Source organism: Lichenostomus cassidix, chromosome 11, assembly GCF_008360975.1.
Source record: "Lichenostomus cassidix isolate B80296 chromosome 11, HeHo_3.0, whole genome shotgun sequence".
In the NCBI taxonomy this organism is placed as follows: domain Eukaryota; kingdom Metazoa; phylum Chordata; class Aves; order Passeriformes; family Meliphagidae; genus Lichenostomus; species Lichenostomus cassidix.
Window position 1 is genome coordinate 11627441 of NC_139492.1, and position 26555 is coordinate 11653995.

The 26555-nt window shown below is 37.3% G+C and overlaps 3 long non-coding RNA genes across 3 annotated transcripts in view; 2 read left to right on the forward strand and 1 right to left on the reverse strand.

The window, feature by feature from the left end:
* Positions 1-4395, forward strand: part of LOC146432307 (uncharacterized) — a 153952-nt gene extending 149557 nt beyond the window's left edge. Inside the window, exons 3-4 of the long non-coding RNA XR_014854546.1 lie at positions 3803-3889; positions 4271-4395. This is a non-coding gene — a long non-coding RNA (uncharacterized LOC146432307). The remainder of the gene's footprint in view (positions 1-3802; positions 3890-4270) is intronic.
* LOC146432309 (uncharacterized) lies at positions 473-22519 on the reverse strand. The gene is made up of 3 exons (XR_014854544.1): positions 22404-22519; positions 21739-21924; positions 473-4643 (listed from the first exon to the last, which is right to left on the reverse strand). It is a non-coding gene; the product is annotated as an uncharacterized LOC146432309 (long non-coding RNA).
* LOC146432310 (uncharacterized) overlaps positions 22481-26555 on the forward strand; it is a 32881-nt gene continuing 28806 nt past the window's right edge. Inside the window, exon 1 of the long non-coding RNA XR_014854545.1 lies at positions 22481-22602. This is a non-coding gene — a long non-coding RNA (uncharacterized LOC146432310). The remainder of the gene's footprint in view (positions 22603-26555) is intronic.

Consider the following 26555-nt stretch of genomic DNA (forward strand, 5'->3'; position numbering starts at 1 on the left):
GAAAGCTGGGAGAGCATTCATAGTGAAAATAATCACAGCCTATTACAGCAGCCTTGCTTGCCTATTCCCACTTCAAAAGGATGAGCCTATCTTTTCCCCGCCCAGCAGTGAATGACCACTTAAATGAGTGATGGCTTATTAATACTAGGACTCAGCCACTTCTCGATAAGGAGAACAATAAGGGGTCAAAGCCTGAGCATCCCTTACAGGAATTAATGAGAACATGTTGCTGGTAATTTGGTCTTTTGGAGATTACATTTAAATTAAAAGGTTCTTGTGTCAGGCTTAATGGTGAGACCGGTGTCGTCACTATTTGAAAGCCAGAGACTGCATTTTTGTCCTTTCTACCTGTGTGAGTTCATTGACTTTGTTAAGGTTGCTTTGGGGATTGGATACCATTTAAAGAAAAAAAAAAAAAAAAAAACAAAAAAACAGAGAAACTGGCAGAACAAAACCTTAAATTCTCAAAAAGTAACCCCAAAAATTGCATGCATTTATTTGGGCATAGTGTTGTTTTCAGAGTCAGGATGTATAATTACAAAAACAATTAAATGCACATATTTGAGATAGCTTGCATTAACATTTCTGCATAAGACTTGGAACTGATTCATTACCATAGAATGTTTACTCTGAAGTTGTGTGGAAAACAATTTACCAGGCAATGTTTGTGCAAATGTGGGGCCTTTGGTTCCTCATCCTTCTTTCCACTAAGGACTTAGCACCTGGGATGTCTGATTTTATTCTTCACTTTCATTTTTACATTTTATTATTGATATTGAAACGATTGTTGACACTTTATAACAAAGGCATGAAACACAATGGTGAGATCAAAGTTGTTTAAAGGAGTTAAATTGCTTATATTGTTGTGTGTATTATTAACTACAGCAGAGAAATCCAACCTACAGCTTTTCTATTATCTGTTTCTTGCAGTTACAAAAATAGTGCATTTAGCGTCTTTTCTGACGTGAAACTAATGCAAAGATGTTCTAGGTAGGAGTACAAATATAAACCAGTGTTCATTGTGCTAATTAGTGCATTGTGTGCTAAATAATGCACATTGCATTTTCAAGGCACTTTGAAAGGATGGGAATCATTTCTAATCATTTCAGACATAATTCTAAGGGAAAGTAGCAATTCAGCTGTTTTCTCATTGTGCAGTGGTATTAAAAATGTAAAAAATATGACTTTTTTATAAAAATAGGTAAATTAAAAGCATGAGAATTTTTATGGTCTTGAATTCTTTTCCTGGTGAATCTAGAAGTCATGCAATAATTTTCCTTTGCCTTTTTTTTATTTTCTGTCAAGATGATATTTCTACATTTGTTGGAGAAGACCTACAAACCTTAAAAGATATAAAACTGATACCATGCTAAGAAAAGTTAATATGGTTGTTCTGAGATTAGCTGAAAAACTTATGAAGTATTAACAGAAGAATATTCACGTACAATACCAATCCTCAGATAAATTTCTCTGTTCCGTGCAAAAAATATTTAGACTTGCACTGGACAATAGAACAAGTTCCAGTGCAAGCATACAAAATGGTGAATAATGACTCAAGGAACCCTCCTTATTAGGCATTAGTTTAACTAATGTGTCATTCTTGGGGAAATAAAATGTGCTTTTTAGCAACAGCATCACCAGATTAGGAATTCAGAAGGTGGAGGGAGGCTAAATCCATATGGTAGTATCATGATGAGAAGTGACACAGTGTTTAACTCCTTCGCTTGTCTGATAAGGTGGGGAAAAAAAGTATTAAAAATGAGTACTGTAAATGTTCTCTTCTCTAGCTTGTTCCTCCATTTTTTATGAAAACAGAGTTTCTGGGTAGCTGAGATTGTTTCACCAGCCTGACAAGGTCCCTTGATTTTATGATCAGCTCTTGGTGACATCTTTGGGATGTTCCAAATGCACTTGCTGAGTGCTTACAAGAACTATGCAACTCGCTTTTCATAGGACCTCTATGCCTTCTGGACTCTTAAGGAATTAGAAGCCTTCCAGGACCTTTATTGTGATCCTTGCTGGGGCCCCAGTGATAGTTTTTGTCCTTTATTGAGCCAGTTAACCATTGATTACTCTGAGCCTACTCATGATGCAAGAGGCTTGTACATATTGCTCTTGCCAGAGGCAATGAAACTTGTCCCATTTGGAAATATAGAATGTGACTACTCCTTAATCAGGAGAATATTTCATGACTTGGAGTCTTAAACAGCCTCTCTTTGCTTTGCAGTAACATTTAAAAAGAATGTGATCTGGAGCAATGAGGAAGAGCTGTAAAGAGAGGGGATGGCTGGGGAGCCCAGTTTAGCTGGTGCCAAGGAGAGGGGCTGGCAGCCCCAGCACTGGGCACTGGGAGCCTGGAGCTGCTGCCAGCCAGAGCCTCCCTGGGGGGTGGCTGCCTTGATGCAGGGACTCTCGTTTTGTGACTAGTGACTGACTTATTATTCCTGAGAAAAGTGGCAACAAGCCAAACAAAAGCCCTTTTTTGTCCTTTACTCCCAACAGGGGACTTGGTAGTGGTTTGTCATGTGCCTGGGCATAATCCAGGCAAAGTCCCCATACGCAATTCAAATAGATTTTGCTACTGTATGTGTTTCTTAGGAAGCAGTGCTCCAAGTTACGGGTACTGCTCATTCTTTTATTTAATGTTTTTGTCTGATTTCAGTGCTTAATTTTCTCGGAGATTGTTTTTGTCTTTTAATCAATACTCATTTTTTCAATATCAGCACTCCTTTAAATAATTCTGGTAGTGTATACATTACACAAAAGAGATATAATTTATGAATAGTAATGTCTATGAGTAGCCATCTCTCCATAATGTAAATTCCAATATATGTCATGATCAGAAATCTCCAAAGTATAGGTTTACCATTTAATAAAAGTATTTGTAGCACATACTTAAATCTCACAAATAAATTATATCCCTTTTGAACTGTCATCACACTACTCTGTCATCATTGGCTTTTTGCCCTTGTAGCCTTAGTTAGACTTTTATTTGTAATTTTAAAAATTATTATGATTATTATTCACTTTTAAGGTACTTGAATGTAATAAACTTAATGGTACTAGAAAATCAACCTTCATTGTTTTTTGTGGCTGTTTTGTGCCATTTTCAACAGTTTGAATACTGTGCACTGTAGCTACCTTAGATGATCATGATAGATACATGGCAGGCAGAGTCTCACAATTATTCACACTGAGCAGTAGTTCTCCAGTAGATTATTTCTATGAAATTCAGTGGAACATTACGGGAAACAAGGGGCTGTGCAATGCACTTCAGCTACTTTTTCTCATGGCAAATCTATGTTTTGTAAGGCAATATTAAGAATCATTAGAGAAAAAGATGTCTTTTGACAGAAAATATCATTTTAAAAAGAAAGGTTTATAAAACACTCTTAGGTTCCTTAAAAATGGAACTTTTCTAGAAAAAGAGATAATTGGATCCAGATTACAGGGATGGGTCTAAGGGAGCTGCCTCTGCACTAGAATACAAAATGTTGGGATTATCCCCTCCTATGTAAAAGCACATTTTGAATCTCAGCTCCAGTAAATATTTCTACAATACCGTAGAAATATTTCTGCAATAATTCTGTGTTATTTCTCCATTATTGTAGAAATTCTGTATTAAAAACTTAACTGGACTAGTTGAGAAGATTGGTACAGAATGTGTCTAGGAGGGGGTTAGAATATTCAGTGAGAATCTGCAAGGCACAAGGATTCTGCTACATCTGAGTGACTGATTAGGCCATATTAGATGCGTGGTTTTTCATTAAAACCTTAAACCATTCCTTTTTTCCTTGTACAGGTGCAAGAGCAGAACTGGTTGGATGTGAGACTCAGTGGATAAGAGGGAAGTGGCACTCAATTCTGCCTTTTAAAGAGTATCCTAATTGTGAGTATCTTCCGTAGCTGTTTATTTCTTGTAATTTTAACAGATCAAGTAGCCTTATCTTGCTGTGTAGTAACCTTACTGTGCACCTGATGCAAGGTACTGCAAGAGGTATCACTTTTTTGTGGGGGGAACACTCTGGGTCTTAACCAGATGGCTTAACAGAAGACTTTCATTAATAAAATAGTACTGGTCATCACAAAGTCAACTTTATTCATGTTTTCATTACTGTAGCTCTCAAAATGCTTCATGTTTATTCAAGATTGGTTCTTTCCCAATGATATTGGAAGTAGCATAGTTCCCAAAAACACGTCAGCATTTCTCTTATGAGTAACTCTGAAACATTCAAATATATTATGTTTATTTAGATTTTATATCTCATAGGTCCTGATTCCTCCACTGAAATATTTAACAGGAAAACATCTGGGAGGGATTTATTACTGAAATGTATATAGTCTAGAAGGTTGGGCACTGTTGCCAGATTCAGTGGGAATCCCAGTCTGACCTGGGCTCTGGAAGAAGAGCTGCTTCATGAAGTGCTCTGAGGGCACCAAGTGCAGAAAGTTAGACCCACTTGCCTAAATTTCTGCATGACTGATTATATTTCTCTTAATGCAAAGAGAAATGCAATGTACTCTCAGTTGTGTTCTGGTAGTGAACCATCTTCTGGAGCACACAGCCAGTTTGATTGAGGGACACTTAGTCCAGGTGGAATTTCTCCAACTCGCTGGAGTTAAATTGTTGCCAGGGTTGTGTCCTGTAAATAAATAAAGGAAAGAGAAATCCTGCTGGAGACTTGATTCTCAATTTTTTTTCTTTTTTAAACAAATGGCATTTCTGAGAAATTGAGTAAAATGTTTCAAGATAAAGGAATGTTAAATATAGCTAGAAATAAGAGAGCCATATGTTGAAATCATATCAGCTTTGAAACCATGCACTTAACCCTGAGACTCAACAAGATTTCACATTTTAAATAAAAAATTTTACTTCCTGGAAAGATAAAGTTCATTCATCTTGAGAGTAGCCTAGAAAAAATTGGGAAATATGATCCATGGAGAAGCCCTTCACTAAGATTAGTATCTTGACATTTGAAAAAGAAGAATGTAATGTGTAAAAATAAGATGGGTCATATCCATTCCTAAAAAGCTGTTGTTATACTTGTACATAAAAGTAGGAGTAAGGTTATTTTCTGAGTGGTTTTTTTGGCTTACAAGTACATTATCTTACAAAACTGTTGCCAGAAACATAAAAATCTTTGTTCAATAGGAAAGCAATATACCATTTTAGCACTCCTATTTGAAATACTCTGCAGAACGAAGGCTGTTCTAAGCTCAATGCAAGTGTTACACAGATACACTATTAGAAGTTTGGTCCACTAGGAGAAATTTATCTGGTTGGTTCTAAATTACATTGATAAAAGTCAAAATTTGTGCTTAACACAATATACACGTGTTTGTGCAACCATCATCTCTGTTCAACTGAATTGATTTTGTTTCTTGCACAAACCGAGTTTTCATCCTGGAAAATGTTTTCCAGTAACACAAGGGCAGATCAGGAAATGTGTAAAATGGATCAGTGCCCAAAAGACTAAGTTATATATCTATTCTTGGGAAAACATGAGGACATGTTGTCTTAAAAAGAAAGGCAGAAATTACAGAACACTAAGTTCGTTTGGACTTGCATATTGAGTTGTACCATCAATACAAATTCTCAGGATGTCACTGACTGCAACATGGAGAGTCTATTTTGAATGTAGCTACCTAAATATACACCCAGTGAGTACCAGTGGAGTAGAGCTGTCAGCTCCCCTGGGGATTTTGCCAGTTCTCATGGAGGAACAGGTTCATGTTCCATGAACAGTCTGTCAGCACAAGAGGGTGTTCCATCTTTACTGCAGCTTGCTTTCTTTCAAGAGGCATTCAGGCTCTTGCCATTTTGCACTGCAAGTGAAAATCTTTCTAGGCTGAACTCTTCCAGGTGTCCCTGTCTGTGTCCAACCTGCAGAGCAGGTGTCCCTTGGGGCTCTGGTGGCCAGCATAGCACAGCTCTGCCTGCTCAAAGGCCTTGCTCATCTTCCAGGGGCTCTCCAGATGTGTGTGCAGCCTACTCAGACCCTGAGTTGGTGTCTAACCCTTGAGCTCTTCCCAGACAGAACCTGTTGAGTTTTTCCCAGATAGAACCTATTGAGCTTCCATTCCTTGTTTTGAGGAACCCCACAGCCCAGCTGTTGGCATGCTGACAGTGCCTGCACACAAACCAGTCTGATGGCCTTTAGCAAATCAGGTTTGGCTTTCTCCTTTTATACCAGGCCCTCCATAAACCTGAGGAAAATTGCAGTCACGGTGGAGAAACAGCACATGGAGCCATTGGTGACAGCCTCTGAAAAACAAGGGAAATTTAGGGAATTGAGGGTACAACAATCCTTGGTAAAACCTGCACACCTATTTAGTGTCATAAATGCCTTTTTTGTGTCATGTTCATTTTATACCTTAGGAGAATCAAACACACATTTTTTTGTCTCATTAAGAGAAAAAGTAATATTTTTTAATAATATTGAAGGCATTTATTTTAAACTGTTGGAGAATCACTGATTAAATAAATGCAATGTGTTTACATGATGAATGCTTTCTCTAGAGGTTACCCTACCTTCTGATGATTGAGTCTAACCCTCTTTAACTACTTTGACAAGATTATTGCCTGAAGTAACTTTTTTAATTAGCATTCTTGTTTGTTTATGTCTAGAGATTGAGGGGGAAAATAACTAAAAGCTTTGGAACAGCTAGTGAGTCTGCACTTGCTCTAAGCTGGAAGAAAATAATTTTTAGTATATGTTTAAAATTATATAACACATTTCAGATGTTGGTTCGAATTACTGTTAAAATGACATTCAAATCTGGGAGTGTTTCTCGCTGGTTTTATCCTTTTAGAAATTTCCACTGTGCTTTTTTTCATCTTTAATTAAATTTCAATTCATTTTATAATAGTAATTAAAGTATTTACAGCAAGAAATTCTATCCATTTGCAAAATGGCAATAAATTGTAACATTTTCACAAACAAACTTTTTAGAAGGTTTGCAAAGTCTTTATCCTGCATTTGTAAGGCATTGAAGGATAGATTATTAGCTGGTATAAGTCACTGTCATTCACTGGAGTCAGAATAGTAATTTTGTTTTACAACAGTTTAGAATTTGGCCAATAATGTAATTAATATAATCAAAACCATGTACAGACACCAGAATAAACAATACCAAACTGTAAGACAAGTAACTTATCTTACAATGAAAATAAAATGAAGGTCCCAGGCTTCTTAAGTCACTGTTTCATTATATAGCTTTGCTTCCTATCATCTTTGATCTCCTTCATTTCATTAAAGTAAACTTCTTGTTAGAAGCATGACTGTCTTCCTATGAAACTGATCTCACATTCAGCACTGCTATCTAGTGACTTTTTCCAGTTTCATCTTTAGTCTTTTTAATACAGCACATAAAAAAAAATAAACACAAATTATTACATCATCAGTAGAGGAACATATGGCACATCCAAAAGTGAGTACACAATAAATATGTTTCTAATAAATACTTTGGTGCTGATTAAATTACAGAAGAGAGTAGACAATAAACCACCATTCTGCCATTAATGCCTTTTCTTTGCATGGTAGCAGTTATTACATTAGTTTAATCATAGTCAAGCAGTTGAGGTGCAGTAGCACTGCTCATTACACAAACCATTATCATCTCACTCTTACCTTGGGCCTTTCTCATCTGTTTTGTATTCACTCTATCAGATGCATGGCTAGCAAGCTTTCTTATGTTATATAAAAAATGGGTGTATTTACATGTCACAACTGGGCCTTGATATATGATTATGGCCTTCCAGGTTTTTTTCAAGAGTAAATACTGATTACAATAATTTCAGGGCAATGGAAAAAAAAATCATTTAGCCTCAGGGTAGAACATTCTGTAAAAATTTTACCTTGTTTAGCTTTCATTGATTCACAGCTGCGTAGAGAAACAGAACAGAGAAAGCTTAGAAGAGCATGGCCACTACCTACCAATTTTAGCAATTGTTGTAGCCAAAGTAAATTCCACAGTGTTAGGGCATTTTGTCATGAAGTGATGCCAGTTTATTTGTGGTGTTTGTGCATTCTGAGTATTGGGACAAATTAGGATATTTTCAGTGGGTTCCCTTATCTGTAATAACAGCAAGGGAAGATCTGCATTTTGACAAACTATATTTAGGAGCAGATTCTTACACATGGAGTCTGGACAAACGAGGCTTCTGCAAATGCACTGTCCCATTACAGTTTTCTAATTAAAGATCAGCTGCAGGAAGCAGTAAATTTAAAACAGTGATGACAATATTCAAACTTCCCAGGCAAAAAAGGAGAGCATTGGAGATAAGGCTGCAAATATCCTAATGGAAGAAATAGCACTAAGTGCTCTTTGGTGACTCTAAAGCACTGTGCAAGTATTCACAGTGAGCTATAGATGAGAATATGAAAAAGATGAGTGTTCTAACATCAAGGGGTATGAATGACAAACAGATGCTAAACAGACAAATGAGCTATGGCTGAAGGAGGCCAGTGCTGTTGTATGCTGAGGGAAGAGAGAGGAGAGGAAGAGGTGGATAAAAAAAAATATAGCCCCAGAGAAAGCTGAAAACCATGCTGAGAAGTAGTCTGGAGAAGATCACAGGAAACAGCTTATGGAATTAAAAACATTTGGGAAATTACAGCACTTAGGAGGAATTAAATATAAGAAAGTAATGGTCATCTATGAAAATAGAAACTTCAAAAAAGAAGGGACTGCAGCACAGAACCTGGAGGAGAAGAGCTAGCAAATCAGTAGATATGATCTCAGCATGAATAGAGAGAGTCGTGCTAAGGACCCCATGCAGCATATCAGTCTCTAGGAAGACCTTTCATGAACAGTTAACAAGAGACTTTTTGGCAAGGAAATGTCTGAGAGACAGGAATATCTGACTGAAGTGATGGTCTTACATCAGTCCCGTCATGACTGGGAAGAATGTGCATCAGATATAAATAGCATCTTAATTTATTTCAAGTGGATATAACTTTCTTCTCACTGATACTTCTTATTGTTAATTTCTTAAAGATGCTGAAATTACATAGATAAATATAAGCATAATTTAAAAAAATAATGTAAATTTGCATTTACAGTAAAGCAAGAGAAGTACTAAAGGAAGAGAAGCACTAAAATTGTGCAAATGTTTTTTTTTTCCTGATGAATTAGCCATATTGAAAGTATTATTTTCAGACTCAATTACCCATGTAAGCTAGTGGAAATATCTGTCCTCTATTCAGATTTAAGAAATGGACCCAAGCACAGATAAGAAAATGAGTTCATACTGAGAGCAGATGCTACAGAGACAAAAGATATCTTTAAAAAATCATATATGGCTTAATCCCATAGCCATTTGCTGTGCATTTGGAGTATAGCTTTTAAAAGTATTTAACAATTGTTCTGCTCAGCAGTGCAACATGTGTCTGATGTAGAAGCTGCAGAGTTAATGCTCACCTCCCTGCCTGTGCTAGTCAGGTGTCTTTGCCTGGGTGTTTGCCAAACCCTTCCTACACCAAACATGACATGAAGTTTCATGGGAAATCAAGTTTCACCTAGTTTCTCTTGTGCCAAAATCTCTAAGGTGCAGACTGTGGGAATTAAGTAGTAGAATCTCATTGAACTGGATAGGGATTAGGCACCTTGGTACCTTTTCAGATCTTAGTCTAGCCTAGAGTTGCATGAACAAGACCTAGTTAACACAATGCCTTCTACCACCATTCACACCCAATGTAAGTGCTTATTTATCTGAACAAAGCTGACTTTAATTTGTTAAAAGTTCTGGGAGACAATCCCAAAGATCCCTAGGTTAATGTAGAGTAACCTTGCTAGAAGTCAAGTTTTCCTTTCAAAATTATGCAGAAGGTAGAAAAACTGGCTTAAAATTACTCTAGGAATGTGTTCCAGCTCCCTCATGTCCTGGGCAAAGAGGTGAAGCCTCTGCAGAAAAGGAAGAGTGACCAGCTGTGCTTGGAGAATGTAAGTTTGTTCAAACCTTGGGGTGTAGGGCAAAGAAACTTTAACTGTGGGTTCTGTGAATGATGGATGAAGTCTGCCCAAGAGTAGAACCTAGTGAAATTGCTAGAAAAAGCTTTTGTTGAGTATGTGTGTGTGTGATTTTCTACGCGTTGCTGAGGTTGGGTGCCATGAGAGAGTTTCTGCCCTTTTGGTTCTGTACATTCTTTTGTGAGACTGTAAGTTGGTCTTGCCATAACAGCTTGTTTTAAAGTTGCAAAGTCATCAAATGCTTCTGTAATCATAGGAATGGTTGTATTTTTCAGCTGTGTTGTAGAATGGTTGTGCAAACTGGGAATCAGTGAAATACTTGAATGAATTCAAGAAATATCAGAGTAATAAGAAAATTTGGGCAAAAATTAGAAAATCACATGAGCTACTTGATTCTCACAAATCTCCATTTTTGAGAGTAAAGGTTCAGAAAGTTTGTCAGGAAGACTCTTACAATAATTGATTGGAAGTTGAGCTAGATATATACTGCTGCAACAGTAAGCACAGTTTGGAAAAGTGCAATAAATGCAGTTGATAGTGGAAATAGTAGGATCAGAATATGAGAGAAGAAACCAGAGCCAAAGTTTGCTCTAAATTCCATATGGCAGCAACAAGTGCTAAGATTACCTCACACAACAGAAGTTCAAGTGTTGAACACCAAGTTAGAACCCCAAAATAACAGTTTTACCTCATACACTTTAGCAGAAATTTAGTAACTGTGCAGCTGGAGAGACAAGAGGAAACGAAACATTTCTCAGAAAATTTAAAGATAAGATACATGCGTGTTGAACGGGGAGGGTTTATATCCTCCCCCTTTGTTCTTCCCTGTCCACTTTCCCGAATTAGAAGGGCACCCTCAGTGTTCTGGCAGCAGGATTATGCAAAAGAGAAGTATAACTGCTTTTCTTAGAAGTTCAGCCAAGTTTAGTGCAGCCAGAGCCCTCAGAAAGCAGCATCTACCTATCCTACAGAGGCTGAAGGTTGTTTTATTCCCAGAACACATTGTTCCACCTTATGTTTCTTCACGATTTTCCTTAAACCATTACTACTTACAACTTTGCTTCTGGTTAATAAAATCTCATTACAGTCCTTTTGCCTTGATAATTCAGAAGTCTGAAATGAAAATAACTTGGGCTCTAGGATTTCTGCTGGCTGTGCTGAGCTTGTGGCTCTTTATTCATTCTTAAAGATATCCTCAAGCCAGCAATATTTAACTAAAATACTCTACATGTTCCAGTTTTGGGAGAACTACAAGTCATTTTGACCTGGAGCTGTGAACAATCTTAGAACTGTGAACAATCTTATCTCTAGGTAACCTGCAAAGCCATCAGATATTTCTAAGCACAGAAAACAAGTCTCCCTGGGCCAGCAAAGTGACAATTGATATAATATGTTAATTGCATAAGCATAATACAATCCCATTGTGTTCCTGAGTAACTGTTTCAAATCTGAGTGCCTCAAGACATGATCTAAATTTTTATGCAACCTGCAGCATAATTCTGTATTACTAATATTGAAAATATAATTTTTACAAATTTTACAGAAAGGTTCTCATGTTCTAGACTTAAGTAGAATGTAGGTAAAGAATGAGGATTTCTAAGCCTTTTGAATGAAGCTTGTTTTGGTAACTGCATCTAGTTATGATATTTTTCTGTGTGGATTTAATATTATTTAAATACTCCACAGTCTTTGGTTCTGTGAATGTTATATAGAAGTGTTTCTAAAAGTAGTTGTCATAGTGATCAATTAGAGCTTAGCTAATGCAATATCTATCCCATCAAGTCTGGGATTCATGAGACTACAAAATAATTATTAAGATAATAGTGTAAAAAATGGGCAAAACCCAATTATATAATATTAGCTTTGATAAATTTTATTCCATAAAATTAGTTTTTGAAATAGAAATTTACTAGGTTGAGCATATAAGTATCTGCTCTGCAAAAGTATATTTTCTCAAATTAAGAATATTTTTCTTACAGAATTGGCTACATGTACCTTTTCTTATCTCTTACGGTTTCCAGTACTATGTAAATTCATAGCTCAGAGGAATGGTGCAATTCCACACAATGAGTTGCATGATATGCTGAGCCAGTTTTAATGTATCTTAGTTTGAGAGAGGATTTTATTATTTTTCCCAAATATTATTTTGTTGTTTCAATATTATCATAAAACCTCATTCAGATAACTCCAAATATCTTCTTTAAAGCTTACACAGGCAGCAGAACTGAGGGGATACAGACACAATGCAATCTTTAACTCACCCCTATTGTGCAGGAACAGAACAGGAGCCTCAGAGCTGCTGGGGGTCTTACATATCTCATATGTGCTGGAACAATGAAACAAATTATGAACAGGGCTTAAGGCTCAACTCTGAATTCTTGCCTTTGTGAGTTTGTGTCTCATGCATGGAGAGCATTGATTTTGCAAGGTACTCTGAGATGTGGCCTGTCTGTCTGTGAATAGAACCAGATGGATGGTTTTCTGAAGTTTGACATTCAGGCAGGGATCTCTCCTTCTTTGGTCTGGCACTTTTACTAAGTCTGCTCGTGGAGGTTCTATTTATTAATTCATTCATTTCAATAATAATGTATTTAAACTGATAAAAGCATAATTGCTAGTCTCACACACTGCAGTGCTGCTCTGTTCTGCTTTAAAATGTGCTGGGGTAGAAAATGCAATTACTTTAATGCAAAGAATCTAAACCCACCCAATTTTAGACTGTGCTGAAGAAATGATTATAAGGTCAAAGATGCACATTCGGAGTTGTTTCACAGAGAATATCTGAAGTGGTAGCTAGTTTTACAAAATGTTTCAAACGTGTTGAATTGGCTGGCAAAAGCAATCCTTGGCTGATACCATGACAAAAGATGTGTAAGTGTCCACAGCCCCAGAGTCCCACCAGTGAGACAGAGCCAGGTTACACGAGATGCCATTGAGTTGAATCTGCTTTTGGATAACCTCCATGGGTTTACTCCAAGAGGAAAATACTATTCAATGTAACAAGCTACGCCTTTGGCTGGTCAGAAAACAAATGCTGTATTAAGTTTAATTACTTGAGCCACCAATTGATGATCTGCAAAAATCTTTTCACAAACCAACAGTTCTCAGCTTGGTTGTTGCCTTGGCCTCATGATCTTTCACTGTACAGCTGTGTGTAAGTGCAGAAATCAGAGTTTAGATTACTTTTTGCAGGTCATGAAATTTAGAAGTAATTTCTCTTCAACTTCCCACCTTAAATTTTGATTTGGTGACAGTATCAGCTTTATAAAGATGATCTGTATCTGTGTCTGCAAATACAGAGAAATGAACAGAGGGGGAAGATGTCATTACAAATAAAAGAGGTCAATAATTATGGACAAAATCCTGCTTTGACTGAAGTGACACAAATGGCATGACTTTCAACAAAATTAATAGTTGCAAATCACTGAGAGTAAGCCCTAATAAAATGTTATTTCTATTCATAAGATTCTTAACAGTTCATATTTACGTGATATAAAATAAACTTGAAAAATCCTTAGCATATTTTATATTTTATAGGAATGGCCTTTTTTCAGACTACTGTGAGGAAAACATGTTATATATAAAACTCAACTCTGGCACTCATTAGGTGTGTGTGTCACAGAGGAATCTGCATCTTGGCATAAGCATCAGCACCTGGATGCTGTTCTTACAAACTCAGTGTTAAGTCTTATCCCTGATTCACAGTCCTGTGACCTTAAAATGCAAGTTCCTCAAAAGGTAAAAAACCTTGACCTCTCCTCTTTCTGAAGTAGAAGGATTGAACATCAAGAATTTTTTTCATCCTTGAAATGCAGTAAGTGTGAATCATAAAGACACCCCAGCAGTTCTCCTTACAAGTAGGTGCAGGACACCTGTTTGTGGCTTAGGGAGCTCTGCTCTGCTCTCTTCTTTCAATGTGCTTTATCCTCATGGGTGAAACTCCCTCAGCAACTTTCAGAATGCCAGGTTTGGACAGAGGGATGTTACTAACTGGGCAATTGGATTATTTTCCATTTTTAGAATAGCTACTGCATTTAAGAGATGCAGAGGGAAGCTCTTTTGTTTTGGTTACAGCTACATGACAACATTTTCTCAACTTCTTAATAGAGCTCGGCTTTTTTTTTCTTACAAGTGAAAAGAAAAATCACTAGCCTGCTCACAGAACAAAAAAATGTCTTTGGTCTCAAGGCTTATGTATTCACCAGGGAGGTTGGACTGTGCTCCAGCAAACAGAATTAATCAGCAAGTCATTGCCTTCCAGAAGTAATGTGTAACACCTTGTTTTGTTCCGTGGTTCAAAAGGCACTGTCACTGTTGTACACCAGTGTGGGTTTTGTTTTTTTTTTTTTTAAGGCTATAATTCATATGCAAACTAAGCTGGGATTCGTGATTTCATAATAAAATGTTGAAACGCTTTGATCATGAGCTGGAAGGAGGTGTGAAACAGTGCTTCAGAAACAGACAGATATTTGTGTAATCAGCCTTTATGTATTGCCAGTTCAGAATAATAACATATAAAGAGTCCCAACTTACCTCATCTGCCTGGTACAGCCAAGGCATAAATAAAAGAGAACAATGGAATTACTATTAGTCACTCACTGAGCCCCAGCTACATCACTGTATTCTTTATAATTGCTGGCAAGAAGATTAATGTTTTGTTAAATATCAGAGTAAGGTCACAAGGGGGCTTGCAGGGCTGTCTAAACATCTAGGTTTTAAACTCCTTCCTTCCTTCTTTCCTTCCTTCCTTTTTTCCTTTTCCTATTATTTTTTTAATTTTAATTCTACAGAGATGAGCTTCCACCATTTTTAAAAATTATTGGGACTTTTATATTCTTGCATTTGAAAAATTTTGGCAACACAAAGACTAAATAAATAAAGACAACAATTGCTGTATGGCTGATAAAGCTTAATCACCATATTGATAGGAAGATGGTAGGGTTTTTGTGTATTAGCAATAGAGCCAAGTTTCATTTTGCTTGTCATGTCTCTGTTTCTTCATGTCTGTTAGTTCTGCATCTAAATTAAGAATTTTTTCTCATTATATTAATTCTAGTTATCCTAAGTAACAACCTGTTTGGTTTAAAAAAGGTCATTCTAAATGTCTGTTAAATTACAGCTCATGAACACCAGGGCAAGAGCAGTTCAGGTGAAAAGCTCATAGTTTTGCAGACTGAGGAGATTTACACCTTCTGCACCTTCAGGGGTATGTACCTTAGGTTCACAGCTCCAATTTCAACTCTTTTGCAGCAAACAAGAATTGACAGATCCACATCTTTGTACAGACAAAACCTTATGGTTATCAGTCTCCTCTGTCATTCTATAGAAATAGTCAAAGAAATGTTCCACCATAAATTAACTGATTTTTTTTGAGACGTAAAACATCTGATCCATATGGGAGAACATGTTTATTTGGAAATGAATGCTCACATAAGAGATTTCTGGTATATATAAACACAGTTGTTTCTAGTGAAGGAGCAAAGAAATTACATAGTCATCTTAATCTCTTGTTTAGACTATTGCCAGTCATTTGCAAAATGCAAATATCTTCCTCATTTGGCTCAGATTATCCTCCAAATTACACAGGAGCAGTCTGGGCAGCAGCAACCAGTCTCATACAAAAATGGTGAATGTGTTTTTCAGGCTCTCCCCAAATCCATCCTTTGTTGAAGGACTCTGACACAGGTGCTTTTGGCCCTGGAAGGATTCAGTGTGGGGCCAGCCTGAGGACCTGAGTGCCACAGGACCATGATGTGCCACAGAACCATGACATGCCACTCTCCCCCCCATGTCTCTGTCCCTTCCAAGAGCAGAGTGGGGCATTAATGGGACCAATAAAGCAGAGAAAGGTTTGTGTTAAAGAATTCCTACTTCTTGGTGCTGTTTGCACTAACACTGAGAGGGCTCCTTAACAAAATTATGTCTTTGGAATCCATTTGTGTCTTTCAGTGGAACAGGTCTTTTCTCAAAGAGGGGTAATTCTATGTGCTATTACTGATTGTGTGAATGTTATCTACAGTTATCTAATATTAAACAGAAATAAGGGCTTGAAAGATCAATATATGGACAGCAATGGTGAAAGTCATACATTTAAATCCTAGCACTTTGCATAGGAGTAGCAGTGCTGCAGAAGAGCAAAATAAGCTCTCCTTAATACCTGAACAGCTCTGATTGATTTCAGTAGAAAAAGTTTAGCAATATGAGCTAAAGGAGATAACATTTAGATCCAGGAACTCCTGCTCTTGATTTAGTTTAATGTATGGCTCTTGGAAAAAGCATTTTATTCTGTTCTACTCAGCTTGCTTGATAGAAAATAATAGAAAATAACAAAAAATAGAAAATAATGAAAAACCTGTTCCTATTTTCCTAGAGGTCAGTCATGAAAATACTATGTGATTAATTATATACCAGTAGGTGTTACAATGTTGTTATAAGATTCTTATTCTCCACATTCTTGAATGTGGAACTGTGAAAATTAGCTGTAGAAAACAAAATTTGAGACCTAGATTGACTAATATGGACAATGCCCTTCAGTTTCATCATTTGTTGTTATTACCATTAGATATTCCAAGATGTATTACCACATCACTGAAAAATTACTGAAGTTTTTCCCTTTTGTTAGAATCCACTGGAATTCTAAGGTCCAGGAAAGGAGGAGCCTAGAAGGAGTAGGAGGGAATGGAATTTGTTTAAAATATTAAAAAAAAAAAGTAAGACCACTTGTCAATCACTTAATTTTGTAAGAATTCTTTATGAGCCATCACAATATTGTGAACTAATTACTCATAATTTCAATTTGTAGCTCTCCCCTGGAGACATGAATGCTATTTCCATTTGTATCAGCCAAAGATCTAGTGCAGTTATTTTTGCTTAGTTGTGAGAGTTTTTCCATTGGTTGAATTCAAAGTATTTGGATGGTCAACGAATGAAATTGTTAATCAGTGAAATTAACTAAAACATAGTAGAACTTCTTTAATATAGCAAATCCTTTATAATTTTTAGACACAGTAGGCACAGCATTTATATATGTAAAAGTATGTATGGTGTGTATAGGAGAAAAATAAGATGAAAGAAACAACCCTAGATGTTATTTATTAAAGACATATGACACATTAAAACTTAAAAAGTTAAAAGGCTGTTCAGGTTAAGGACTTATAAAAGGTATTAACATGTACAAGAAACAAGGATGTGAAATTAATTAGTCTTGCTTTAAAAGAGAATTTTCCAAGGGCTAAAGTTCTTGTGACTTGTGTGGGAAGCTACAGGAAAGAGTAGTTCTACTTATTTGTTGATCCATTCAGCTGAACTTAGTGTCCTTGTTAGTGCCCTTGTGAATTCAGACAGATGCAATGTCATCTCTCTCTGCTCTCCTCCAGCCTCTCTCTGCTGCAGTGAAGTTAAACAGCTGGAGAAGAGCAGGCAGGAGCACACAAGAGCTCCATAATTGAAAGTAGGTGCATTTTTTGGTTGAATATTGCTGTGGAATATTTCATTCCTATGGAAGTGAAAACAAAAGTGAATAAGCAGGTTTGCTCCTGGGAGAACAAGAATGGGAATTATTCTCTAACTATGCCTGTTCTATGCAGTTCAAGTCAGTGATCATATTTTAATAAGTACCATCTCTCCATTATTTCTAATACTTCAAAGTACAACAATGTTACTATATCAACTTTCTTTCTCAGGTGACTTGTGAGCAAATAAGCTGTTAAATGTCTGGAAGAAGGGGAGACACTGTAAATATCAAAGGCAAGAATGAGAAAACTCAGAAATACAGTGTGCTGGTGATAGATTTCAATCTAGAATCTACCAGCAGAAAACATTTTCTTTAATCAGAAGACACCTCTGATTTCTGGGATTCTGTTCTGCCAATCACTTTGGGATAACTGCTGCAGTGCATTAGTGAATAGCAAAGAAAACAAGACACTGATAAGCCTGGATTGGGTTCAGCAAAGGCCACCATGAGTGGCTCAGGTGTTGGGTGTTGTCCAGCTTGGAACAGACAAGGCTTTGGTGAGACCTCTCAGCAGCCCCAGTTCCTGCCAGGACATTAGTGAACAGGGACCAGGTCACAATTCTAGAGTTAAAAGTAAGCTGAGATTTCCTTTTGAAAATATGGTAGGATATAACCATTCAGTTTTCATTATATTCCAAACCAGTCAGGGAATCCAACTCCCTCTTTCAAAATGCCATGTTAGGGCATGAATTAGCAGGTAGGGTACTTTGATTGGAGATAATATCCATGAAAATGGTATAATTGAAAAATACAGCCTTGCAACTTACGTGCCTAAACATTGACAGTGATGGTTCTTAGTTTATTGATTAATCTAAATGTAAAAAACAGGTTGCAAAAACCTATTAGTAAGCTCCCTGGGAGTGTTTTCTTCTCATATTTTTGGTGTGATTATATTGATTTTCATATGGCAAATTTACCTCCAGAGACACCTGTGTATCCCTCAGATTCCCCTGCAGGGCTGGATTTGGCTGTGCAGAGCGGTCAGTGCATCGTTCTTGATGAAGTGCATGGTTCAGATTGCAGAGCAGCTGTTTTAATTAAGGCTCTGTGCATCAAAACTAATCTATCAGTAAAAAAATCATTTTTTGAGATTTCAGTCGTTGTGATGAAAGGTGTTAGGTGGCAACTTGGCAGAAGCTGGGCACACATATAGCTTTGAAATCCTGTGGTACTCCCTGGAAGGTAGGGCTAGTTTTAGCACAGTGGAAGATGCTACTGGCAAAGCCTGTAGAGATGTAAATCAGACATTTAGATGGCAAGTATATCCTTTTAATTATAAACAAATTTACTATAAAATCTTTTGTTCCTTGTTAAACCTTAGATTGAAAGACCAATTCTGAATGGGAAAAGAGGTACATAGGTCTCTTCCACAAAGATGGATGTGACCTGGATTATGCTAAGTCATGGCTGCCCATAGAATCTGGCTCTGTGAAGAGACTAGTAGGAATAAACCTTAATTTTAGTTGCAAGACAGGTTAGACAGCTTTTATATCTGTGAGAAGCATTGAGAGGGACACTGTGACAGGGTCTGAAATACCATAGACCTCCAACAGTTTAGCTTTCAACAGTCATCACATTACTTCTTTCATAAGGTCAAAATTTACAACCCAGTCACTACCTCTAGAGTTATTATATCTGTGTTTCATCTTTCCTGTACATGAATATGAGGAATACTCTTGCAGAATTACAGTTTGGGAAAATCGACCATGTGAAATTCAATTTGTTAAAATGACACAAAATATAATATTACATGTAGGCAGAAATCAATGAGATCTGCAAATATTTTTTTAAAAATAAAAAATATATGAAAACCAGTTAAAATAAATAAAAACCAGTCTAGCTGCTGAAAAGAAGATAATTATGATGAAGGATAAAAGCAAAAGAAATGGTATTATTAACTAGTGCAGGATAAATAGACTCTTAGCATTCTGAACATTAAATTTTTTCCTGTCATTCCATGTACAGAAAATCCAGAATAAAAAGAAGTAGCAAAATCATGTTGTAATAAGAAGCTCAGGAATAAGTGTTAATGGGACATAGCCTTTTGAGTCTCACTGTGCTTCGTATTCACTTACATTGTTCTGTACTTGAGCAGGGGGAAATATTTTTGTTCTTTTTTGCCTCACAATTAACAATAAGGAATTCAGGGGAGCTGCCTGCCCACACGTGATGAAAGGCTGCAGGCTCTGTGACTCACCGTGACAAAAAAGTATGACAGACTCCAAAAGAAAAGAATCAAGCAGGTTATATTGATTCAAGGTGCTCTGAGAGCTTCACTCATACAGAACCAGCTGAAAATGCACGAGAGAAATGGCAGCTGGAGGGAATTAGGGTGAGGATGGGAAACCTGCTGGGGTTAGAAAGGGTGGATCTGCAGGCAAGCCTCAACATTTCACAGTATTTCCCATGTGAGCGATTCTCTCAGCGTGAGCAGCTCTTCATGGAGCTCCATGGTTCCTGCACCCTGCTGGAGCAGTGCTGGTGCCAGGGAGGCTGAGCTCCCAGCCCTGCCGCACACCCTGCCCGGGATGGGGTGGATGTTGCTGGCTGTGCAGCACACCCTGCCCGGGATGGGGTGGATGTTGCTGGCTGTGCAGCACACCCTGCCCGGGGTGGGGTGGATGTTGCTGGCTGTGCACACTGGAGGGTGCTCGTATTTAGAGCAGAGGCCGCTCTTTGCCGTGGGGTTCTCTCGCAGTGAGGAAATGGGAGAGCTGAGCTGTTGGCATCTGGCTGCTGTCGCAGAGCAGGAGGTGACTCTGGCACTGCTCTGATCCCACTTATCGCCCAAGCTAGATGAACTTAAAGTGATTTTTTTGTGCTTATTCAAGAATTTGGGCTCAGCTCCTGATTTGCATTGCTTATATTACACATGCTGAAGATACCTATATGCCAGCCTCTACTTAAATGATTTTCCTATTAGTGTATTTCTCCTTTTTTATATGTGTATTTATTCGTGTTTTCTTCAGGCTATTTCGAATGTCTTTGGGAGTTAAAGATGATGTATGGCACATTCCAAAGAATTGTAGTAAAAGACAATATAGCATATTTCTTCCATGCCTGAGTATATTAATTCTTGCTTATATAAGAAAATGCACAAAACAAACTGTAAACAAGGAATCAGTTGGAATCAGATTATGCATGAGTAATGATATGCAGCCTCATCTCCGATATAAACAACAAAAAAAAATCAGGTTTAACTGCTAATGGGTTTAGGAAACATTTTTCTTTTTCAAAGGAAATTACTCAATGGAATAAAAACATGTGTTTTTTTAAAATAAATGGATTAATTTACTTTTTGTTCCAAGATAAATAAATAATCATAAATACCGTACTTAGCATGAAAAGAGGTCAAATTCTCTCACACATACTTGTCTTGGTGATGGAGTTCGACCTTGGCTTTATGACATTCATGTCTGCTTTCTTTAAAAATTCTCTGTGGGTTTTACTGCTGCTCCTCTACCTGCAGTCCTGCACTTTTCTGGTCACTGCACCTGAGTCAAAGCATATCAATGGGAAAAGTCTTACAGCTGCACTGTGTTCTTGTATCAGACTCTGATTTGATCTGATCCTCTCACCCATAAAGTTCATTGCAACACTTCTAGAGACTTCAGTGTCTCTTCTGGCCAGCGTTTTTTGTATCATTATGCGCCTACAGTATAGTTCACTTTTTTCACTGAATTTTCCAAACCTGTTGCAACAAAAAGGTTTTTTCTCCTGGTGATAATTCTTCTTTAAATGCCAGTTCAAAAAAGTTGTGGACTTGTTTTCTGTTTTTTTACGCACCAGTAACATATAATTTCTTTCCTGCCTGCATGTTTTTAACCTTAATGCCAGAGGATAAGAAAATAAATAGCATTGTATTTACATTTCAGATTCAGTTTAATGTGTGAGTATAGAAAGAGAAATTTTTCTTTTTGGTTACATGAATAAAGCTCCATAAGTGTTTGCAGGATTGAGGTTTTAATTTGTAACCCTGATCTGGCTGCACGAACAACTCTAATAAAGTTTAATGAACATTATTAAAATTTTATATATGCAGGCAAATAGGGTTCCACATTTGGAGTAGTCATTACTTCACTCCCCTCCAAAAGAGAAGTGGCTTGAGGTAGCTCCAATTTTCCACTCACAGAAACAGGGGCATCAGGACAGTAAGGAGCAGAACAGGATCCTCTCATCTTCCAAAGGAAACACAACAGAATAGTCAGGGTTTTAACAGGAACCAGAAGAGACTTTCACTGAAGCCAACTTACCATGACAAGCACTGCTTAGCTTCCCTCCTTCACTGCTTGGGTTTACCTTTATCGTGCATAACCTGGAACAAAATCCTGCTGTCAGGTTTGCTCAGCAGAAGTTGGTCCAACTCAAGTTGTTATTCCCATCAACTAGGTTCTTCACCTGTGGCTTAAGACTGAGTGTCTGAGCTAAGAAGGTCTGACCTGGAAGAGATAATCACGTCAATAAATTGATTTTTTGAAAAATCTCATTGGTTCCAAGGGAGGTTAGTCCTGCAAATGAAGTTACTTGTGTACTTAACTCTTTGCTGGATCAGGTATTGTAAACTCTCTGGGGGAGGACCCATGTTTTCTTTTATTTGTCTGTAAAGTGCCATGTATACCTATGGCACTGTATAAATAAATAATAATAATAGAAACAATAAAAACCATCTAGGGATTAGGCAGGCCTTTTAAAGAGGCCAACTGTTCTTCACATAAATCTTGGATCTAATTTGAGCTCTAATAAGCTCCATTTCCTGCTTTTCCAATATTTTTAAGCCGCGTTGCAATAGCTATCTTTTTTTTTCTTTTAACAGGTGTTTTAAGAGGGCCCTAAGGCAAGTATCTAATCAACCAAATGGAATTTTCCATGCAGTTAAGTGTTTTATTCAGCTCAAAACATTGTCTTTGATTAGACTTACCACCTTCCCTTCTGCCCTTTTCCATTATTTTGGCAGGCTCTGCAGGTGGAAAAGCTCCATCTCCACTGCAGCCCCATGGTGTGTAAAGCAGCCTGGCTGTGAGTGCCTGCTTGCCTGGGAGCTGGAGGAGAATCCTTCGGAGGGCGCTGCACAGTGCCAGCCCTGGATGTGCCTGTGCCACAGGACACCTTTTGGAAAGGTACTGAGCTTTTCACAAGGTAGCTTGGATCCTGCCAGTGACCCCATGGAGCTGCAATCCAGGCTGGCTGTCCTGCAGGCTCTGCCTGGGGCTGGGCTGGGCTGAGCCCTGCTGAGCCCTGGCTGCAGAGCTGTGCTCAGGCCGACCTGCACTCATTACAGCTGACTCACGTATGCCTGGGAGACCCACAGTCCTCTTAGATGGCAGTGAAGGTGTTTTAAACAAACTCTTCTTGCCTTCCAACCCTTTTTTTAATCTTGGTTTTCTAAAATGGAAATTGGTTTAAATCATATGAGGGTGTAATATATTACATTATGCTTAATATTTTCCCACCTCCTGAGGTGTTGTGAGGATTTTTAAAGTAATATTTATACAGCATTTTGAAGATAAAAAGCATTGCATAAGTGATAATTATTATCTACATTTATTTTCATGCCTCAGTTGAAACATCTTTTTCTCTTTGTCTAAGATACTTAATTTTTCTTTTGCCTTTTTTTTTTCTTTTTTTTTAATTACTGTGTTATTTAACTTTGAGATTTTGGGGTATAATTTTGGAGAAGAAAACTGCTATACAGATTATATTGTACTGTGTCAGATAGTTCTTCTCTTTTTTGTTTTTCATCCCATGATGAACTGATGCTTTCACCAATCCAATCTGCAACCAGAGGTTTATTCATGCCAGAACAGAAGAATGGTTTGATTGTTCAGGAAATCAGCCAAGACTCAAAAGGCCTAGATTTTCTCCATTCTGCTGCAGGTTTCTTGTTTGACATTGGAAAAATCACTTAATTTCTTCATGTCTCAGCTGGCCATCTGCAAAGCAGAAATGGTGCTTCCCTACTGTGTACTTGGGTTGTAATATTACTTTTCTATTGAGGCAGTGCTCATAAGGGTGATAGGAGAACCAATATAGTTCAAAAGGCATTTTTAATCTCCTGTGTGCAGATCACTCATGGATCCAGTGACTCACAAATGGATATTCAAGTTATTCCCTACTTTAAGTAGCAGGGGGAAAATACAAAGGTATTGTACAACATATGATCAGATAAAAGCTTCTAAACATAAACACTCACGCTTTCATTACTTTCCTGATCAGCATGCAGTGCTGAAAAGGTGGGGAAGATGGAGATAAAAATTTATCATATTTTAACTGAATTCAGTTATTCTTTTCAAATGGTTCTCCTATCCCAGTGGGAATGAACCATGGCAAGATAATGTTACTTAATAGTTTTATTTCTAAAATGCACCTTCTTTTCTCTGTGCATGCAAATGCTTTACAGCTTTGATAAAAACCATTGTGGAACAGATGCTAAAACATCATCCTAAATATCATTTCACTTTCTGCCTTAAATGTAGACATTAAAGTAGTAAAAGGAGGTCTACTACAAAAGTAAAAATGAAAACCAGAAAAGTTTGCATGTGGAGATAACAGATCATTCTAACCATGTTGAAGCTTTTATCTGCTGCAGTTTCAGTATCTTGAAATTGCACTGGATAGACTCAGATCCTTATTTCCTCTGAAATAAGGTTGGTTGCTTGAGAAGTCAGACATGTTCTGGATGTATTCCTATGGAAGAATGAAGTTATAACCCATGAAAGGATGTGAACTCTTTATGTTTTGGCAGCTGTTAATGTTCAAAGAATTGAATTGGCTCTTACAGGAAGCTGATCCCATTCCTGCCCAGTTCTGCTGGTGTTCCCTTGTACATCCACACTGAAAGGGGAATGTGTGCTCAGGGAGCTCTTCAGTTAGCCTTTGGTCTGTTTGTCACCTTGGATCACCTGTGCTCATGATCTTTGTCTGCACATATCACCAGCTCATTACAGAAAAGCTCTCTGCTCAAAGAACTCAAGCCAACTCAAGCCAAGTGCTCCCAAATGTTAAAGGGATTTGAAAGCCAAACCAAACTCTGCATCTAAATTCTGCAGTTCTTAAAGGGAATAAAAGCAAAATGCAGGGGTATGCTGTTGGATCAGTAACATAATTAGCAAACTTCGTGTTGCCTTCAGCAGAGCAGGTTTGCATCCCAAACATCAATAGCTCCAGCCACCAGCAGGGTTTGCAATAAGAAGCTGGATGTGAATCCTGCTTTATTAATTTCTGCTGAAAACTGAATTTACCTTTGCAAAGTGTTTTCTGCTTACATTTTATTTTGTTACTGTCCCAACTAAATTTAGCTTGCCTAAAACAATCTGAGAATTGAAATGAGTTTCCTGTCCATGCACTTTTGTAATTTTTTGTACCACTCATTTCTTTTTTGATAGCACATTGTTTTATTCTTTCAGTCTTAAAAAAAAAAAAAAAGAGAGAGAGAAAAGAAAAACCTGCCACAAAAGTGAAATTTTTTTTATTGCATTTCATTTTAAGTCTTCTTTTTAAAGATCTGTCATTTATACAATGACAAGAAAACTTTCTAAATTGGAACTAATTTATGAATTCCTTCTTTTTGGCATAATGTCACTTTGCAAGTTAAAATGATAATGACTGGAAAGATCAAATATGTTTATCTAAAAAAAGAAGAGGGGTTTTAAGAGTTTGTGCTCATTAGAAATCTTTGCCAACTCTGTACACAGCAGACATTATAGATTTTTTGAGTGCAAAAATCCTTTAGGTTAAGAAAAAGCTGTAGCTAAGAATGGTAAAGGTTGAAGACAGTTCAGAATTCCTTTGTCTAACTACTATAGATGGGTGAAATATCTATTTTTCACTTGTGTGATTTTTAGAATGAAATTGGATTTTTTTCACCAAACCAATCCTTCATACTTGGTATATGTGATTGGATTCTTCCCCTTCAGCCTTCCATTCATGAGCAATCCTTCAATTGCACAAATATTCACAAGCCAGTGTGTTACCTGTTGTTTTTTAATAACTTCTCCTTTGTAACAGTGATTTAGGAATGTGCATCCAAATGGCTTACAGTGGAACTTCTGTACACTGGAAAACTTTCTGACCTCTCTCATTATAAGGATTTTGATGCGAAGGAAACAACTAAGCTGTAGCAAATGAAGTAGAATTAATACCATTATGCTCACAATATGCCCACTGCCTGGGGGGAGTGCTGTCGACTGATCTAATAATACCAGAATCACATCCTCACACCATTGTAAAATGCATCCATATGTTTCTTATCAAGGCCACTGGTGGCACAAGTCCTTGATCCAGGCAAGTAATAATCTTTAAAGTTGTACAGAAGAAAAGTTTCATTTGGTGCTGTTTCTGTGCCCTGTACTGTTGCTTCCTCTTACACTTCTGAATTTCTTGTTCCTACCAGTGATGTTGGCATGTCACCATCTGCTCTCTCTTCCACCATGTCAGCTTGTGTCTTTATCCTGTGTTTTACTCTCTCGTGATGTGCTCTTCACCAATGAATTGTTTAAAAGTAGTGTGAGGAAACCCTTATTCCATGATATAAAAATGAGAGATCTGTTTCCCCCACTCATTTTCTTTCAGTGAAGGTGTACAGATTTTTTAAGCAAGTGCTTAAAAATAAACATGGAAGAATTAAGAAGATGCTACAAAAAATGCTGTATGAGATTTTCTAATGCTTTGTCTAGGCACAGTTGGATTCAGTGCAGATTTCAGATTGCAAGTGAATAAGGAAACAATTTTTGCCTTATATTACCAAAAATAGATGGACTTGTAATTTCATCTAAATCTCATTTTAGCTGTAGCTTTCACACACACAAAAAAAATCCTTCTAATATCTGATGCAAAACCGTGTAAAGACTAGAAACAAAAATAGAAACATGAATAAGATAAAAAGTATTCAGGCTACATTGTTTCATCTTTAAATCACTCTGATTGTTCTCTCCTTGGAGATTGTGAAGTTCCTACCCAGGGTTTTACTTTGGCACCACCTGTCACTGAAGGAGGTCTCACAGCTGAGTGGTGATTTCTGAACATCTGCCTTATTCTCAGGATGTGTCCTGTCTCACTCTCATGTCCTGTTGAT